Source organism: Dermochelys coriacea, chromosome 3, assembly GCF_009764565.3.
Source record: "Dermochelys coriacea isolate rDerCor1 chromosome 3, rDerCor1.pri.v4, whole genome shotgun sequence".
Classification (NCBI taxonomy): domain Eukaryota; kingdom Metazoa; phylum Chordata; order Testudines; family Dermochelyidae; genus Dermochelys; species Dermochelys coriacea.
The window spans coordinates 168,593,469-168,600,894 of record NC_050070.1 but is presented as its reverse complement, the minus strand read 5'-3'; positions in this window follow the sequence as shown (position 1 = coordinate 168,600,894).

The window sequence follows — 7,426 nt, the reverse complement described above, 5'->3', positions numbered from 1 at the left end:
TGGGATAATGATACTTATCTATGGATGACATGTGCTACATACAAACTAAGTTTTAGAGATAACTGGCTGACAACTTTACCCCCCCCCCCACACCCCCACACTGATTACCTCGCTCTACACCTCATGGATCGGACAATTGCGTGGAACCCCCAACACTTGCCCACTCCCCCCATTCAATGATTTATGCTCCAAACACCCCTCCACAGAAAGTGGGAAGTGATATGTGACCGGATAAGTAGTGTGGGGGCTGGGCAATCAACGTCCTGATCAGGGAGGGAGTGGGAGGAAGAGGGAGGGTTACATCAGTCAGCAGTCTGTTCCCCACCCACCCTTAGTCCAGGATTGTAGAAATACTGTGGCTCTTCACTACATTTTTGTCACTTATTTTTTTTTAAAAATAAGCATGTAAGAAAACTGATTTCTTTTTAGCTAATATGAAATTTAAGGGGTTTTGTTTTAAAGCTATTATGTTGCCCAAATTTGTTGTTAAATTTTAAAAAATCACTTAGAAATGGAGGGAACTAGCTGTCCAATGCATTTTTGCTGCTTAGATTTTTCCTATGCTATGTGAGAGCATCCTGTGCTCTGAAAACTGTAACAGGGAGTTCAATTTGGTCTAACATGCTTTGGAAATTAATTTTAAAATTTTAACCTCTAATGACTGAAATGTACAGCTTGAAATACACATAAAATAAACGGGAAATCCTATCTGCATACCATACATAAGTTATAATTTTAATTCAGTTTAGAAATAAACAGTAGGTTTTATGGTCAAAATTGTATAGTACTAGACAGTTCCAGTGAATCAACTTTTGTTAATTTCTGAGGCTTGTCCTGAGGTTCAAGTTTCATGAAGAGAGAAAAGTACATTATGTTGTTTTTAAAATGTACTTTAGAGTGTTTAGTAATGAGTTTAATTGGGAACTGAGCTACTGTTGAAACAGCTTAGCTAGCAGCGTTAGATATCCAAACTCATTTTAAAAGCAGCCCTGTAATATCGAGTTTCTCCTTATTTTGTGAAATGTCCTGAGCTCAGACAAAAAGGCCGCTTTTTAGTGGTGCGTCATCCAAAAATGGCATTATCTGCAGGATAAAAGTAAAGTTTGAAAATACTTATGAAAACCATTTCCTCTTTTAGTCATTTATATTACAGGAGGAGGAGCAGTAGCAGAATGTATAAGGTTGCCATTTCAGTTGCTTTATAACTCTGGCAAACTTGAACTGTTTGGAGTTAAAATTTCAATGTTTGGTCTTTGATTGAGTTGGTTCAGTTGTTGTTTGAGATTTTTTTAAGCTTGAGCAAAAACAGTTCAGCAAAAAATAGGTTGTTTTAAAATGTTAATTTTTTAAATTTTTTTCCAAACGTCTCTAGTACTTGTGGTCTGGAACAGGAACCTGACATTTAGCAGAGGGCTCGTTCTGAGGTTAGAGGTACCTTTTTGCCGTCCCAATGAAAATCCATTGGAATGTGGCCAACTTATAAGCATTAGGGGGGAAAAGGCTGCTTGAACATGTATGCTGGAACTTGTTCAGCTCTTATCCCTTCAAACCCTGAACACTCCAAATGCACTTCACATGCTCCTAACTCCACCTAAGCTTCCTCTCTTGTTCTGAAACAGAGCCCCACACACAGCTGAACCTCCAGATGGGACACAGACAAAAGGAGCAGGAGGATCCATGTTTCCCCACACCCCATCAACATCCACTTTGTCCTTGGAGAAAGTGCCCTAAGAACTAGGAGACCATGAGTTCTAGTCTTACATTGTCTGTAGTTGACTAGTGTTAATAAGAACTGCCTGACTAATGAGCAAGTGAAAGCAGAATGTGTAGTATTAATATAAGTGGTGTTATCATTCCACCTATTGTTCCTGATCTGACAATAGCTGCTGGGAATGATTCAGTAAAGGGTGTTACCAGAACTAAAGTAGACAGGAGGAATGACTAAAAGAATGTGCCTTGTATTCCACAGATTTTCACTATATCATTTATCTGCATGCATTCCAACTGCCATTCACTGTTAGCTGTAGCTGTACTGAATGGCAGAAAGATTAGTTGGAGCAGGTTGCCAGAGCTGTCACTGATATGAGGAGTACCTTGTACCCTTATATACATGCTCGATCCTTCAAGATACATCATTTCAGTGCTGAGTTGTGTAGGTTGTATTAGTAGAAGTGCACAAAATGCCTGCTTGCCATGGAGACTGTCAGCAGTCTGGTGGCATGCATGTCAGCAGTCTCTGGGTCTTAGTGAGGGGTAAGCGAAGGCAATGTCTCAGAAAGAAGCCTTAGGAAAGGGTGAACCAATAGTAACATTTTGCAAGTCTGGGGTCATCTGGGTGGAGTAGACTTAGTATTTGGGTATAGACCAAGTATAGGGAACTCCTGTTTGCTAAACCAGACCTAACTTGAGTTTTGCCTTAACAAAAAGGTGTTAGACTCTGTTTTATAGTGCTCTGTTGTATAGTGCTGTTCCCAAAGCGTTCTTGAGCACCTGTAAGGGTAGAATGCTAGCGTGTGTGTTACTGGTATGTTGGGCATTGCTTGAAGACAGAGGTAAGATTGCAGGTGGGGTTGGTGTGTACCATACCTCTTTATTTCCTGGTTTTCAGAGATTTAAGTATAGGTCCCCTTGATTGTTCTAGAAGAGTATGAGACACTGTCATTCAATCTCAACTCCGTGTTAATGAAATGTACTGGCAGTGAATAACCAATAGGTTTTGTTCTCCTCCATCCCAGAAAAGGAAAATGTTACTTGTGGTGTGATCATTTATGGAACAACACCTATTTCATCCCAAAGAATCTCAAAGCACTTCATAAAGTTACTGTACATAGTGTAGCGTGGCCCCCCGACCCGGGGCTCTGATGCCAACCCCAGGTCCCAGCCCCTCGCCCAGGGTCCCAGCTGCTGGCCCCAGGTCCTCCCCCTCCCTCCCGGAGCTTGAGTGCCACAAATCAGCTGTTTGTGGTGCTCTGGAAGTGTTGGGAGGAAGGAGGAAGAGTTTGTAAGCACGGAGCCGCTGGCACACGAGAGGCACGGGGAGAAGGGGGCAGAGGACGGGAGCTTGGCACCAGTGGATGTGCCGCACCCACTCATTTTCCCCCGTGGGTGCTCCAGCCCCGGAGCACCCACGGAGTCAGTGCCTATGCCGGACCAAGAATGTTGCCAGATCAGGGAGTGCCGGATTAGAGAGGTTCAACCTGTACCAGTGTGGCAGCTGAAGACATTTATCCTGTAACCTCATATTCCAGTGGTCATAGTGGGCCAAATTAATCTATGGTCTAAGTTCACTGAGGTGAATGGAGCTACACCAGGGATGAATTTGGCCCCAGGTGTTTCTTCTCTGTAAGGCATATAACTTACTTCTTTCTGGAAAGTGCCTTCTCTCCTTGTGGTGAAGAGGAGTGAGTGCTGTCCAGAAGCTCCTGCCAGTGTCAAGCTCAGGCTCTTTTTCTTTGTAGTTCTCTAGTGAACTTCGATTACTTTGAGGGAAGTGTCTTCTCTGAGGTCTGAGCCAGGTTGAGTCACTTTTTCCTTCCACCATACACAAGGGGTCCCTTGTCATGTTCAGTTCAATCAAGCGCTTTTTCTCTGCATCACCCATTGTATCTAGGCGGGTGTCTTTCTTATAAGCAGAATTCCTAGTAAAAAAGCAAACAAATCCTCATGTAAACAGAATCTTTGGTTCTGTTTGCTTGCCATGGAAGTGAAATTTAAGATATGTCCACAGTGACAAACAGCCTGATTCTGACTTTGCTTTGCTGGTGGAAATCAGGAGTAAGTCTGAAGTCAGTGGAGTAACAATGGTGAAAAGCCAATCAGAGCAGAATCAGGTCTTGTATTTTCTTCAGCTTTAAAGATTGTGTCTTCGGATGAACATAGGGGACTCCCCAAACTTCAATGAGAACCACACACGCACATTCAAGGGCGGAATTTGGCCATATCAGATTAAAATCTGTGAGAAAATGTTCATGAATTTAAGTGATTTAGGAGTCTATGGTTTGGTCTACGCTTAAAAGTTTTGCTGGCATAGCTATGTCTGTTACTAGTATGGTAAAAAATCATACCCTGACAGACATTGCTATGCCACCAAAAGCCTTACTGTAGATGCAGGTATACCAGTAAAAATGTCCATTTGCCAGTATAGAGTATTTTATTCAGGGAACTGGTATAAGCTGTATTGGCAAAAACACGCTTTTGTCTATATAAGCTATGTCTCCACTAGAAGCATTAGCGGTAATAGCTTGCAAGTGAAGACAAGGCCTAAGGCCTTCTGTCAGTATATGCTGCATCTACACTAGGAGGCTATGTTGGCATAGCTATAATGACATAGGGTCTGTAGTGCAGATATTGCCTATGAGAGCTTTGCTGATGAAGGTATACTAGTATACCAGCAAAGCACTCCCAATGTAGACACAGCTTATACTGGCAAAAGTGTCTTAGATTTGAAAATGGGGCTTACACTCCTAAGTCACTTAGGCACGTTTGAAACATTTACCCTGTATCTGTTTTTTACAGATAAAAATATAAATAAACTATTAAACTACAGATTTTCTTATCCTAGGAACAAACAAAAAAAATCCAAGGTGCCTGATTCCAATCTAATTTACACAGGAATAATTCAAGAAGATCTTCACTGAAGTCAGTGGAGTTAGACCAGTGTAAAACCAGAGTGAGTTTAGAATCAAGCCTTAGAAGTCTAATAACATATTAATTAACAATACTTTAAAATCTTCAGATGGAGTCTCAAATACAAAAAAGTCAATTGAAACTGCAGGGAAAACTTAGGCAGAATATAGTTCCTAGAGCTGGACAAATTATTAGTGTTGAATCATTTATTTAGTTAATTTTGCCTCTTCTGAATTGTTGGTGAGCAGCTTAATCATTGAATAAATTTGAGAAAATCTTAAGATTAAAAAATTCTTGGCTTGTAGCTTATTTACAATTTATATTTTATATTCAAAAAAGTATTTAAGGACTGATTGGACACATAGGTCACATGGTATTTTTTCTGCTCCATGATTGGATGAACATAATCTTTAAAGGTTTCTGATGCATATCTGTTTTCTATGAATTCATAATTCCTTTCCTCTGGATAGTCTCCAATATTCACTAAAAAGCCATACAGTCAGCAAACATCCATGCCAGAACTTGTTTGCTAGAGTATTTTGAAAAAGCAAATGTAGCCAGAGAGTTAACTTTTTTTAATGCAGTATATATTAATAGAATTATTCTAGCTGTAATAATTACCTAAATTTAAATAGTGCCAAAAAACCAAGGCTCAAACCCTTGATCTTGTCAAAACTGCCAGTGCATAAAATGTGAGAACTTAAAGGACATTTGTTGCAAAGAACATAGTTTCTTATCTAAAACAGAATGTTGCTATTAGACACATCTAAATAGCTCATAGGTAGCTTACAGAATATTATTTGATTAAAATGCCTTTTCTCCAAAAAGCTGATCTAAAATTTCTAACAGTACTCAAGCCAAGTTTAAAAAAAATCTATCTTTCCTCTAAACTCCTTGTGGTAGGATCTGTTTTTTAAATCTGTGTTTGTATAGTGCCTTCTCCACTAGGATCCTGGTCCAGGACTGGGGCTCGTAGGTGCTAACACAATACAAATAAATAATAAGAGGGAGGCTGGAAGTGAAAGTCTTTTACAAGAAAAATATTTTAACAATATGAAAACACTACACACCTGAGCCTCGGCAGTGCTGTATTTTCTGGGGAGGGGGATCTATGTGTGTGATGCCCAAGCCAAATTTCAGTGGTAGAGAGAAAAAACAAAGGAATGTTTACCCAAGGACTTTGGAACAAGGGGCAGTTGGTGAAGATCCATATTGCCTAGCAACTGACAATTCAACTGGTCATGGTTCCATCACAACTGATGGCAGCATCAGTGTCCATGCACCTTGCATAATCCAGTGTTGTGCTCCGTGGACGAATGCACAGCATGGAGGGGCAATGGGGTCAGAGGGTCAGTGAGTACAGATCCAAGAACCACACCTGACTGGCACGGGTAGGTGCAGCCAAAAGCATTAGTATAGTACTGAGGATGCAGTGCTGCTTCTGCTGAGGTTATGTGGGGGTTGTAGGCAACATTCCCCAGACTTTTGTTCATCATCCCCATGCACAGCCTACGTAGGCCCTTTAGATCAGGAAAAAAGGAGTGGTTTTTAAAACATTAGCTAACATGTTTGAATTAACACTTTTTTAATCACCACTTAGAATCTAATAGACAGGAATGAACAGCTTTACAAATGTTTAAACACTGGGCGTTCAATATGAGAATTCTCTCTAGAAACTCTCTTTCCTAGGCTAGACATGCCCACAGAGGATTCTCTGAAGACCCAGCAGCAGGGGCTGGAGCAAACGATGTCTCTAGAACAGGGCTGGCCAATCTGTGGCTCTGGAGCCACATGCGGCTCTTCAGACGTTAATATGCAGTTCCTTGTATAGGCACCGACTCTGGGGGCTGGAGATACAGGTGCCAACTTTCCAATGTGCCGGGGGGTGCTCACTGCTCAACCCCTGGCTCTGCCACAGGCCCTGCATGTGCATGTTGTTAAGGTTGTATTTTGAACGTGAAATTATCACATACACTTTGGGGATGGGAAACTTCCTGCTAAAGGCTTTTGAAAAAAATTTTTTTTTTCTGAGGGCTTGTCTACACGGTTCTTTAGTCCGCAGAGCTATAGCCCTGCAAATCCATGGATATCTGCATCTGCGGATGTATTGTTTACCATCTTTGCTGATCACGGATCCAAATGTTTGTATCTGTGCAGGGCTCTACCAGTGAGATTACGAGGTAGGGTGCTGGTGCGGATACATATTAAAAAGTGGAGTGCAGATTGCAGGTCAGATACAAGTTAATGATCTCAAATGTGGATCCAATTTTTTTTTATCTGCGCAGGGCTCTACGCATAGCTGGGAGGGATATAAATTCCAATGCACACGAGCATGTTGTGCACTAACTGATCCATGCGGACCCTGCTGGTACACACTGAAAGTTCTGTGGTGTGCATTAATGTAATCCTGTTTCAAACAGTACTACGATAATATGCAGTAGGGAACTTTCAGTGCATGCCAGTAGGATGCACGTGGGCTAGCACACATTGGAATTTACAACCTAATTAGCATGGCACCATGTAAACGAGCCATGATTCTTGGTTTTTGAATGCTTGGGATTAGCAATACTAATGTGAGGGAATAGGGCTGTCTCCTCCTACAGGGAAGGGTGCTATAAAACAACAGGTGTTGGTTCCTCGCTTTTTTGGACTCTGGCTCTGCTTCTTGGGGAGATTATCTGGCAGAACTATACTACATCTCTCTAGCTGGGCTCTGGCTCACTGCATAGAGGGAATGCCTTCTCTCATCTTTGGGGCTCTAGTTTCCCAAAGGGAGCAATAGGGCAGAGGGGTAGAACCT